Source organism: Solanum dulcamara, chromosome 7 (assembly GCF_947179165.1).
Source record: "Solanum dulcamara chromosome 7, daSolDulc1.2, whole genome shotgun sequence".
NCBI lineage: Eukaryota > Viridiplantae > Streptophyta > Magnoliopsida > Solanales > Solanaceae > Solanum > Solanum dulcamara.
The window spans coordinates 38613693-38628127 of NC_077243.1; positions in this window are offsets into that span (position 1 = coordinate 38613693).

A 14435-nucleotide genomic window follows, 5' to 3' on the forward strand; every position below is an offset into this window, starting at 1 on the left:
TGGCGCCAGCCCAAGACCTAAACACGATGACACACAACAAAGGGGGACAACTAAGTGACAACCTACTAACAAAATTAAACACAGATATCACATAAAGGCTCAAAGGATCGTATCAACTAAATTCCTGCACAAAAAGTTAGATAAATAAGAACAAGGACAGTAACTACCTTCAAACAAGAGACCACCCTTTATACAGTCACAAGTTCACAAATAGTAAGGCAATACCTCCCGAGCCCCTGTGTGTCCGAAAAATTCACTCACAAACATGTAAACCCGCAAGACATCCCATACTACCGACAGGTACAAACAACTATGTTGGTGATAGGCAATGCATATATGAATAAGAGTCATGCAATAAAACCAGTAGTACTATCAGTGCCAAGTGCCTCATACCAAAATATATAAACCTACTTCCAATCTTAGCCAGGAAGTAGGTTTCATGCGCCTTTCTGAGATTGCCATGGGGGGCTCGAGAACGCCCCTATATACCTGCTTGGTCCCGATTCAAGTCTTATATCAATAGAGATATCAATCTGTATGTTTGATCATCAAAAATCCACTCCGTCGTGGTGATCGGAGATAAATAGTCAAATCAATATAGAAAGGGTCGGGAACTCCCTTCGATCGAACCAAAATCATAAAATGAGCACATCCTCAATGCCTTGATCCAATATCATAAAATGAGTGCATCATCGATGCCTTTGGTCCACTGAAAATAGTACTAATAAAGGAAGTACGACCCTCATTCAAAAATCGATATAAAATAGTTTGGGCTAAAACCCAGCTTTCTCAAATCAATGTCAAGAACTAATGCATGCATCGGGGACGACTACATCTGTGAGAAAACAATGATTCAATGCAATGCATGTCATCACCAGCATCCAAACAACACGCATGATCACATACAATAATGACGTCACAAGCACATTACCCTCTAGATCATAAAACCAGAACTACCACATTCAACCGACCTCTAACAAGGCCTATGGCTCAAATCTACTCCTCTAACTCAGCAACAAAGCCAAAAGGAAAATCAACCCTAAATGGGTAACAAAGAGGAGGAAAACAAGGAAACAGATGCTAAGCTAGTCAATCAATACCTCATAATCCAACTGGAATACTACTTCTAGATTTCAAACAAAGCTAGCCCCGCCAAACGACAAAAAAAAAGCATAGAGGATTCTAGCTCTAAATTCAAAAATGGTATCCAACAGTAGTTCACAAGCCTAACCGGGTGAAAATCACTACACCAAAGCTTAGAGATAGGTGCTACCATAGTGAAGGACACTAAGTCTCATAAATTCCATCCAACAACGGCTACATCAACTAAGTTTCATACCAAAATCAATCCTAAGGTGCAAATCCGCCAACCACCGTAAACATCAATCAAGCCACCTAATTAGGCTAATCACGTTCAAACTAAGGCATAATCAATAGTCTTACCAACAAGACTAGAAGTCTCATAAAAACAATCTAGCCTAAGGCTCACACCGGGACAAAAAGCAAGAAACTTGGAATTGAGCCTAACCCGTCACATACAATCCAAATTACAAGCTATTTATACTAACCAATACCTCATGAAGCTCAATCAATAGAAAGGACACCATAGCCTACCTCGAAGTCGAACACGCGTGCTTCAAGTCCACTTCCTGGTAGCTTTTCTCTCTAAAAAAATTCCAAATGCCTCCACGCTATCAAAATGTTGATCACCTCGTCTATATGGACATTTTGACACCAAAATCGAATTTTTCAAAGACGTACCCAAAATTGGATCAAAAAAGAGATTGTGGGACCCGCAATGAAAATCTCAAAAATGACTTTGTAAGATGGTTTTAAACACATTATTGAACTTGTACCCCAAAATGGGGCACAAAGCGATGCTCAAAATGAGAGAAAATATCCCAACAATAAATTTCACCATTAAAGCTTAAAGTTAAGCTAGGAAAGCCCATTTGGGGAAGAAATTACCAAAAACCAACGCCTTGCATGCTTCCCTGAATCTACCAACACATAGACATGACTCCTGCGAACCCAATTCACTTAGAATCGCCCAAAATGGAGCTCCCTAGCTCCCAAAATCGAACAAAAGGAAATGGGGGTCGAGGATGTTCGCGTCACTGGTCTTAATTAAAAGACCAGTGAAATTCTCTTCGCGAACACATAGGCTAAGCTCCCAAAGCTCCGTGAACACGGAGACCTCATTCGTTAGGCCTCCACGAATGTGGAGACCAAGGACTCTGGCTTCGCGAATGCGGCCCAGGTGGCGTGAACGATGGGTCTGCACCAGCTGATGCACATCAGTTAGTTTTGGAAACTTTCCCAACTCTAGTGGGGTGCTCAGAATTCTTTCAGAACCTCGTGCACTCAAATAGAATATGCTACCTCATCAAATTTGATGTCCAGACTCAACGATACAGTCGAAATTTCTATCCAAGGTTGTCTCGACAAAATGTGGGTCCCACACCCATGCACCAAATTAAACCAAAATCCATAAAAGGCTCGAAATGAGATCGGAAGCCTCGAGACATAAATGAATGATCGTTCTAGACTAAATTCAACATTTTAGAGCTAATCGCGCTGATGGAATTTTAATCTGATTGCATTTTCCAAGAATGGTGACCAAAGTCAACCTTATGCCAAATTTCAAAGGCTAAAGCGCCAAATGAACTCAAACTCGCATAAATTACCTCGATACTTGTGTCAACCATGCTACTAGCCTAATTTGACCATTCCAAAGCTGATCGAACTGTCAAAATTTCATTCTTAGGTTGTTTTCTTAGAGTTTTGACCAAGGTCAATCATTCAAACTTCAATAGCTCCAAAATAGTAAAACGAGCATAAAGCTCAAATGAACGATCAGGAGACTGAACTGTCAGTGCTGTCAAGTCATAAATGACTTAGGGTTACTACAGGAAAGCTTTAAACACTGAAAAGATTAAAAAAGATAAAAATGACCTTGAGGGTCATTACATGTATGAACCACCCTATGGACCTTACCTTTTCCTACAATTCATAGGACCCCTTCGGGGAACCAACCCTAAACACAGTGTATTTTAACCTCCATCTACGAGCTCCTCTACGTCCCGTATCTCCTTCTAAGGCCGTCCTGTGGGCTCGTAGGAATTTTTTAGAGAATTGGAAAATATTCCCTCTTCAAGACCTTACCTACGATCCCTATTTACGGACTGTATGACCTTGTACGGTCCATTTATCAAACTCGTAGATCCTTCTTGAGACTTAAACTTTTTCCCTAACTTCAGTGCCTCATCTACGACCACCTTCTACGGATTATAGGACCTTGCACGGTCCGTAGGTAGGTCTCTTGCAACACCTTCTGAAGCTAAATTTTTCCCAAGTGTTGGACTCATTCCATGACTAGTTCCTAGAGACCATACAATACTCTACGATGTACAAATGGGTCATAGAACTAGTGTACCAGAAACGTTTTGGATTTTCCTTTTTCCAACCTAACTTTACAACTTCTAAGGTGTTACAATATCTCCTCCTTGGGAACATTCATCCTAGAATGGGAATAATCTAGCATGAATAGAGTAGGGAAAGAGATCTAACAACCCTACATGAATGCAATACATATCAAAATGCATAAAACCAAGGAGTAATCATCCCAATCTAAAACATGACTTTAAAAAATGATTTCATGAACATGCATGCACATGGGATCATGAGAAAGCTGGGATGCATGAATTTGAGAGAGTAAATATGAGGAACTAATACCTCCAGCTGAAATTTGAGAAGAGGGAAAGAGATAAGGATACCCAGGATATCATAACGACTTTGGCCTTCCAAGTAGCACCCTCAACTAATTAATTCCTCCAAAGAACTTTAACGTAAACAACTTCTTTATTTCTCAACTTCCAAACTTGACTATCTCAACCAGAACCTCTTCATCGGATAAACTTTCTTTCACACCAATACTCTCCAATGGCACAATCAAAGTAGGATCACCAATATACTTCTTCAACAAAGAAATAGGAAACACTGGATGCACAGATGCCAATTCCAAAGGCAAATCCAACTCATAGTCCACCTTACCAAAATGCCTCAAAATATGGTATGGGCCTACATATTGGGGACTAAGCTTTTTTTTATTACCAAAATACATCACACCCTTCATAGGTGAGATTTTCATGTAAACCCAATCATTAACTTTGAATTCAAGCTCTTTTCTTATGACCTCCACATAGGATTTCTCTCAACTTTGGGCAGTCCTCAACCTCTCTCTAATGAGTCTAACTTTCTCCATCACCTTGTGAATAGATTCAGGCCCTATTAAAGTAACCTCACCAACTTCAAACCAGCTAATCAAAGATCTACACCTTTTACCATATAGAGCCTCGAACGGAGCCATCTGAATACTCGAATGATAGTTATTATTATAGGAAAACTCAATCAAAGGCAAATGGTGATCCCAATTACCCTTGAAGTCATAACACAAGCTCTCAACAGATCCTCTAAAGTCTGAATAGCTCGATCGGCTTGACCATCGGTCTAAGGGTGAAAAGTTGTGCTAAGCTTAACTTGAGTACCAAGACCTTTCTAAAACGATCTCCAAAACTAAGAAATAAAGTGAGTACCTTTGTCAGAATTGATAGACAACGAAACATCATGCAACTTAACCAACTCTCGAATGTAAATCCTAGCATAATCCTTGGGGGAGTAAGAAGTATTAAGGGGAAAAAAATATGCCAAATTAGTCATTCGGTCTCCAACAACACAAATAGAATCATATTGATGACTCATATGAGGTAAACCCATAATGAAGTCCATATTCAAATCTTTCCACTTCTAAGTGGGAATCTCAATATCTTGAGCCAAACCTCTTGGTTTTTTATGCTCAACTTTCACTTGTTGACAATTCAGACACCTAACCACATATTCCGCAATATCCTTCTCCATGTTATTCCACCAATAGACTTTTCTCAAATTATGGTACATCTTAGTGGATCCCGGGTGAATGGAATACCAAGAAATGCGAGCTTCTAATAAAATATGTTGTATCAAATCATTAACAACTGGAACACACAAACAACCTTGGTAATAAAGAACACCATCTCCTCCTTGGGAGAAAGCCTCAATAGCTTTTTCTGAAATCGTTTTCTTCAATTTAACCAAAGTCAGATCACTATCTTATTTTTCTTTCACATCTGACACAAGAGACAATTTTGAGTCATTTTGCATAATAACACCACTATCCTCAGAATCAACCAAATGAACACCCAAACAAACTAGTCTATGGACATCATGAACCAACTCTTTCTTCTAATCCTCAATATGAGAAACACTATTCATGGATAGTCTACTAAGAGCATCGGTAACCACATTTGCATTTTCCGGATAGTAAAGAGCACTCATGTCATAATCCATCAATAATTCAAGCCACTTTTTTTTCAAAAATTAAATTTTTTTTGCTTAAACACATATTGAAAACCATTATGATTGGTGAATTCATCCACTTGAACACCATATAGATCGTTTCTTCATATTTTTAAAGTAAACACCACCGCCTCTAACTCCAAATCATGACTCGAGTAATTCTTTTCATGAATTTTAAGTTGCCTACAAGAATAGTCTATTACTTTATTATTTTGTATCAAAACACAACCAAGACCAATAATCGAGGTATCATAATAAACAACAAAACCATTAGATCCTTCAGGCAAAGTCAAAATTGAGGCTGAAGTAAGTTGATCCTTCAACTCTTTGAAACTCTTCTCATATGCTTCAGACCATCGAAATTTCACATTCTTCTGAGTCAAAGTAGTCAAAGGTGAATCAATAGAGGAAAATCCTTCCACAAACCCTCTATAGTAACTAGTTAACCCTAAGAAACTCCTAATAAATGAGAGACAAAGAGGTCTAGGAAAATTCTTAATTGTCTCGGTCTTCTTAGGATCAACTCTAATACCATCACTAGAAAAAATATGTCTAAGGGACGCAACCGACCTCAACCAAAACTTACACTTGCTAAACTTAGCAAACAACTGACGATCCTTAAAAAATTGCAACACAATCCTCAAATGATTGGCATGCTCATCCTCACTCCGAGAATAGATCAAAATTTCATCTATAAACACAATGAAGAACATATCCAAATACTTCTTGAACACCATGTTCATCAATTTCATAAAAGTTACAGTAGTATTTGTTAGTCCGAAAGACATAATAAAAAATTCAGAGTGACCATACCGAGTTCTAAAATTCATCTTTGGAATATCACATTCTCTCACTCTAAGGTTATGATAACCTGATCAAATATCAATGTTAGAAAAGTAACTAGAACCTTGAAGTTGATAAAAAAGTCATCAATCCTTGGTATAGGATACTTATTCTTGATTATGACCTATTTCAACTAATGATAATCAATACATATACAAAGACAACCATCTTTCTTTCGAACAAAGAGAATCGGAGCACCCCATGGAGAGATACTTGATCTAATGAAGCCCTTATCCAGGAGGTCATTTAACTGATTGTTCAACTCCTTAAGTTCTGCCAGAGCCATCCTATAAATAGGAATAGATATAGGTTGGGTATCTAGAAGAAAAATAATTCCAAAGTTAATTAATCTTTTGGGAGGAATACGAGGAAGATCATCGGGAAACACTTCCAAAAACTCATTTAGAACATGAACTAACTCAAGACTAGGGGTTTCAAAATTTGTATCCCTAACTTGTACTAGATGGTAGATTCAACCTTTAGAAATCATCTTTCGAGCTTTAAGGTACGATATAAACTAACCCTTAAATGCTGAATTACTATCTTTCCATTCTATGACTAGTTCATTCGAAAATTGAAACTCGACCACACAGGTTCTACAACCAATAGAGACATAACAAACATGAAGCCAATCTATACCAATAATAACATCAAAGTCAGTCATATCTAACTCTACAAGATCAATTGAGGTGATTTTCAGAAAAACTAAGACTGAGTAATTTATATAAACTTATTTAGCTAAAACTGAATTGTCGACCAGAGTAGAGACTGAGATATATCCTAACAAGATTTCAAGAACAATATCAAACTTCATAGCAACATAAGAGGTCACGAAAGAAATATTTGCTCTAGGATCTAACAAAATACAAACATCAAAAGATCTTAACATACCAGTAACCACATTAGGGCAATCCTCTTGATCCTGTCGAGTTTGAAGAGCATAAAACCTATTCTGACGTTGACCACTACTAGAATCAGATGAAGTACCTTATTGAGTTGGGCTACTTGAATAAGTAGTCTAAATCTGACGTCGACAATCTCTACCCTTGCTAGCAAGCAAAGGACAATCCCTCACCTTGTGACCCATCTTACCACAACCAAAACATACATTAAACTCGGCTAAGTAATCTCTCCGATGGTTATTTCCATACTTCCTACATACGGGGACAGTCTGACCACTCAGAGCCCTCCTTTGAGGCTTAGGATTGGACATTTTATCCTTGTTTAACTTTGGAATTAGAGCACTAGAAGAATATGGGTGAGAGTACCTCTATCAAAACTGAGAACGACAACCATTACCTGACCTCAAATGTAAAAATTCACCACTATCGATCCTTTCCCTCTTTGTCTCCCTAGCCTTCACCTTAAGCTTCTCTTCCTCAATTTGTTGAGAATGGGTTATCAACCTCTAGATATACATATTCTTGATCAACAATGTGGTTCTACATTCTTTTACCACCATCTCCGAAAAACTAGAAACAAACTTGCTTATACAAGCTCTAGAGTTGGCTACCATAGTGGAAGCATACTTAAAGAATTGGGTAAACTTCAAGAAATATTCCTTCACACTCATATTCCCTTTTTTAGGTCGATGAACTCTTGAAATTTTTCCTCCCTCTTCTCAAGGGAAAAAGAAACGGTCCAGAAAAGTACCCTTGAACTTGTCCCATCCAAAGGACCCGCATTGGTAGCCCTCTCTTTCTTTTATTGGTTAAACTATATTTGAGCAACCTCTTTCAATTGATAAGCAGTGAAATCCTCCTTATCAACGAAAGTCACACCCATGATGTCCACGATCTTTTGAATCCCTTCAATGAATTTTTATGGATCCTCGTCCACCCTTGAACCATAGAATTCCGAAGGATTCATCCGAGTGAAGTCTCGAACCCTAGTCATATCCGTACCCATATTTAGGTTCACCGGAGCTATAACCTCACTATTAGGTTATGATGCCATGGGTTGGGAAAGCACTTGAAAATTAGCCTTAAAATCGGTATGAGTAACTTGTTCTGCCAAAGGATCAATCGGAGTTTAAGGTGCTTATTGCTCCTCATCTTGATTCATGTTCCTTCTCAATGGAGATCTTCTTGGAGGCATTCTGAGACATATAGAACATGAGTTAGAAGGAAACTTGATAGAGTTCAACTCTATTGCACAACTTAAGAGTGATGAAAGAAGTGAAGTTTCTTAAACGTCTCGTAGCCTCCTATTCATAAATGTGGCACACTTCACACTCATGAACAAGACTCTGCTTGACGACTTGTCAAACACCCTAGGACACTTGAACTTGATGCTCTGATACCAAGCTTGTCAGGACCCAAGCTACAACCTAGATGTGATATGGTGAATAGGATCTCAAAAGATCCAAAACAAACCTCTTAGCATAAGCATGACACTAAATAAACCAATATAAACAAATAAATCAAAAAGAGGAAGATAAGTCCAGCATAGCACTCTCAATATAAAGAGAATTTGAGTAAAATAATTGATAGAGAGGAAATCATACTAGGTCTAAGATAGCCTCTACTATCATAAGTGTGGTATAGGACAAGCCCTATCTCACAAAATAAGTTTGAAACTAAAAGCTAAAAGAAGTCTAAAAATGACATGAAAGAACTCATAATGTGGTCATGCCCTCAAACCATGAGGACTCACCAAAGTAGTATACGCTGAGAGGATCTAATACTAACTGTGGGCGTGAGATGGACGTCGTGACCTATATTATAAAATAATATAGGCAAAAATAGTTTGTGGTTAGTATTATGGAATGTACTAAGTATGGAGAATATGAAATGCATGACATAAAATATGATAATGCAATGACCAAGCTAAAACATGAAAAAATCCTTTAAAACATTGTTAGAAACATGAAAAATGGTCAATCCAAAACTCATAAGAAAATTATAATCAAAGCATAGTATAGTGAGAGATACCTTTAACTGACATATACCATGAGAGCTATAATATGGAGTCTAGTATCTTCCTGTCACGACTCAAGCCTAGGGCCTAGATGTGACATGGCGAATGAGGAACCCGAAAGTACCTCAAACAAGCCTCTTAGCATTCTTTTAGCCTTTCATAGGTAATGATGATAAATAAATAAGCAGAAATCAAAATAGTAAATCTTCAACTTACATATGTCCAACAATACCTCTAATTATTAGATTTAACGGGGCTAAGACAAGTCCCTAGCTCACCCTCAATCATAATAGAAGAAATGTCATACTAAAATATCTTAACATATCATAAGCTAGAAAGATAAATGAGTATTATTCCCGGAACATGGGAACTCACCAAAAGTAGTCTTCAATGAAAGCTCAACTAGCCATGTGGAGGAGAACGAGGAGGAGCACTGGTCCCTACATGGTGATATCATGTAGGCAAAAGAGTATGCGTTAGTACTTTGAATGTACTAAGTATGTAAGGATGCATGAACATTGAGGAAACATTATAACATTTATGTAATAAGGAACATAATGTAATGCATGCATAATAAATCATATAGATATCCTTTAAAACATTTATTTTGTGGGAATATAACCATAACCGACATTTAAGACCATGCGAGCTATTACATGGAATCCAACATAACCCCCTACGTTGGCCGAGGAGACTACTTGCCAGGTAGAACTCCGTCAATTTTATTCATTTCTTTAGCTTTAACTTTAAGGGATTTCATGGATCCATTAGACTAAGCCTACAAGGACTCCTATGTTGGCACATAGTTAATGAGACAAGGGGTTGCTACTAGGATTCCCTTACCGAATCCCACCTCAATGCCTCATTCGGTGCTAATTGAAAGAGTTTTTGGACTACATGGGTGGAAGAACCCATGAATAAATACCCATATAACTTAGAGTAGAGCTTAAAGAAAATAAATATAATTTATAATATAATCAAAATAATTTAGACATGAGAGTGGAAGAAATACTCTCATTGAAGCCTTACATACCTGGAATCCGAAGCTTTAGTCGGAACCGAAAGACTTAATGAACACTCTTGAGTCCTAGCTTTTCTCCTCATCGGAACGTTTTGTGTACTACCCGGAGTATATGAATCACCGGAATAGTATTTCTTCACTACTAAGAACTAAAAATATATTTGAGAAAGTGTAAAGAAGTGTATAGAGAGAAGACTTGCTTGAGAAAGCTTGATGAATAAAATGAGAAAATAAGGTGGGTATTTATAGGTGGGAAAGAGGACCTAACAATAAATAAAATAATTATAAAGAAAAATCTGAAAATTTAGTGGAAAATTATGATGCCATGGATGATGTTAATTGGAGGAAAATTTATGTCATGAGTGATGTCAAATGTATCTAGATCTTTCCATGGTAGGTGAAATGAGTTATCTTTGACAGAATACTCCTTTTCGGAGCTGCTTTTGAATAAGATAAATTCCTTATTAGGATTTAGTGTATTCATAAGAATTGTAGATATAGAAGTCTAGTTTTATGTCAATCAAGAATCAACCAATTTGGAGCATCCTACAGTGAGATATGAATTTTCTTCTACAAATACTTCATTTCGTCACAGCACACCATCTTATAATAATTAATTTATTTGACCTACTTAACCTCCGAAACGTAAATTATGTTCTTCACAAAAGTTGTAGGTAATAATCTTGTGGTTACTCAGAAATTTGAATTACTCAATTTGGACAATCCTATAAAAAGTTATGCCCAAAATACAGAGGCTGTATCATTTTTAGGCGAGAATTGAAACTTCGTATACAACATTTTTAGGGGATGTTAAACTTCCCTACACTAAAAAGAGGTTGTCTTACTTGAAAAGTAAGGACCATAAACATGAACTATATGTGGATCCACTATCTAGGGCTAATCAAGGCAAAGTCCTATGGGGCACGTAATTCTGGGACTAGGAGATTGCTTCTAGAGACCCGACCTCTACTTATGGAAGAGCCTCCATCCCAAATTCCTCTCAATGCTAAGTGACTCTCAGAAAAATATCATATATAGACACGAACATATCATAAGCTTTGAAAATGGAAAGAACCTTGAAATACCAAATTTATCATAACATACTTAAATTATAAGAATAGCTCCTTTAACAAATCATGACTTCATAACATATTCATAAAAGATACTTATGTAAGGATCTAAATCATGATAAGCTTGTTTATATAAAATCATGAAAATCCTTCATGATGAGAATACTTCACGTTTTGAAGCAACCTTATTTTCATGGAAATCATATTGATACTTTATCTAAAAGCATCCTTAAAATCGTAGTTTCATAAATTTATGATGCATGTATAATTATTTAACATATTTCATAATCATAAAATAGACATAATCCATGGGTTCATGAGAAATTCATCAAAAATATGGAGTTAAGATCAATTATGCATAATAAGATTACATAAAATGAAATAAACCATAATTGATTGAACACAATGTATAATCATGAAAACCTTAGGTTTATTTGGAAGAAATCATAAAGAGTAATTAAAGATTATTTGGGAATCCATAGATGAAAAGAGATCCATGGATGAAATTCTCGCATACCTTAATGAAACTAGCTTGAAACTTGAATAGGAGTCTTGAATCCTTGAACCCTAACTTTATTGGAGAAGAAGACCTTAACAGAGAATTTCTTGAGAGCCTTAGGGGTTTTGAGGGAATGAGAGAGAACGGTGGTATTTGAAGGTAAGGATAATTATAGGTCTTATGAATTAGTTCAAAATGACATATTAGATATCAAAAGAATCAAAAATGACTAAAATATTCCTGAAATTAATCTTCCAGAGGAAATTTATGAATTATTTCTACGGGTCATAGGTCCATCTATGGGTCGTTAAAAGGATTCGTGGAATCGGGGTAAGAAATCCAAGTTTTTGAAATTTGGTCTACGGCCGCCCCTACGGATCGTAGGTACCACTCGTCCTATTGAGCCATCAAAATAACTCTCTGAATCTCTATGTACGAACCATCAAAACAACTTTATGAATCTCTATGTATGAACCACCCTATTCCCATACCTCCCCCTACGGTCAGTAGAACCCCGTTGTGGAACAAATCCTGAACACAGTTTCTCTGGATCTCCACCTACGAGCACTACTATGACCCATATCTCCTTCTACGGCCTATTTTGTGGGCCCGTAGAAAATATTCTGAGACTTGAAAAAATTTCCCACTTCAAGACCTTACCTATGACCCCTATTTACGGATAGTAGGACCTTGTACAATCCGTAGATCACACTCGTAGACCCTTCCTAAGACTCAACTCTTTTTCCCAATTTTAGGGTCTCATCTATGATTGTCTTCTACGGATCGTAGAACCTTGTACAGTCCGTAGGTAGGTCTCGTGCAACAACTTCTGAAGCTAAAAAATTTCCAAGTGCTAGACTCTTTCCACAACTGGTTCCTACGATCCATACAACCATCTATGGTTTGTACAAATGGGTCATAGATGCACAAGAAACTTTTGGACTTTTCCTTTTTCCAACTTAACTTTTTAAATTTTGAGGTGTTATATTATTTTGGTCTTAAACTATCATAATTACTCTGGTCTTAAACTACCATAATGATGGGTCAAATCATTACATTGAGGGTAAGACGATGGATTTATGTTCCATCGCATCAAGAGGATAAGACATCGTATTAGAGTCCCTTAGTGCACCATGATGATAAGATATTTGATTTGAGTGCCATCAAATTATTTTCTAAAACACCTTCTTAATGGTAAGATGTTGCGTTTAAGTCCCAACATAATATGGTGATGACTGAGCAAATTGATATGCTCTTGATAAAAATTGTGAAACCTGTACCACCAAAATTTGTGTCATTCTTTGAAGATAATATGATAGCAATACATGATAAGTTTAAAAGACGACAAATAATTATTGTAGTTAAATGAATGAACGTGAGTGTGACAAAGGACAAAATAATGTTAACCTTCATTGTGGTAATTAAAAGGTTAAACATTATGGGTTCTCAAAATTGTCCTTCAAAGGATGAAGGTAGTTATTGTGATTTGCTATGAAAGATCATGTGACACACAATTTCTGTAGACCTAATTTGATAAATTTTATAAATCTTTCATCAAAATAAAAGAATATATATAAATGGTGGTTCACTTTACCTTTTAAAGTGATATTGAGGTGGGTCATATAAATATGTTAAATGTCAAGGTATGACAATGAGATTATAATAAATAAATAAATTAAGAAGAACATATGATGATAATTCATTTCTTGAAGATGTGACTTGTTTATATCATGAATGTTCGACCGTTCTTGAAAGTGAATGTGTCAAAATATGATAAAAGTTATGAATAACAATGGTCTCATGTATGGTTGGATATATACCAAAACTCACCTCTATGGGAGGTTTGAGAGAAATATTTTAATATTAGTATTATTTTGATATAGACGTTCATTGGACAAGTAATTTTATTGCATCATTAATATTGCAGTATTTTTGTCATGAATTACCAAAGGGTAAAAGTAAGAAATAAGTCTTGCCTATAATATTTTCCTTTTATCATGATCGTGATTATATAATTTTTCTCCTTAAAAGAGATGTTCACCATGTGAATGGTGTTATGAAATATGTGGTAGTACACAAAATTAATTGAAAGTTCTAAAAAAATTAATTTATTACTACCCAATGAATGAAATTATTTATAATATTGGGATGGTAGTAATGGCAAAAGAAACTTGTTAAATTTCAAATGCATTGATTAAAAAAATTATATTGAGACTATAAATTATGGAATGATTTAATATCTTCAAATTACTACAATCGATGTAGATTATAAATATTTATGTAAATGCTTACCCGCTTATTCTTCCTATTTGTTGTACACAAATATGGACATGGTGATAGAATTACATGTAAAAGTAAATTATAAATTTACTGAAATAAAGATCACTTGACATAATTGATTCATATGTTGATGCAAAATTAATTAAAAATTTATGTGGTTATATGTTGGAAAAATAAAAGATTTTCAAAAATTCTCGTGTTGCTTGTTCTCGTAATAAAATGATCATTATATCACCTAAGGTTATGATTGAATCCCTCCTTTGAAACATAATTCAGCCCATTCATCTGCCATGTGGATCATTTACTATTATATGATTTAGTAGAGGCATCTAGGATATGGTCACATGTGCATTTTATATCAACTTGCAATTTTATTTTCGCAAGGTTATTTGCTCAAGATCTTCATTAT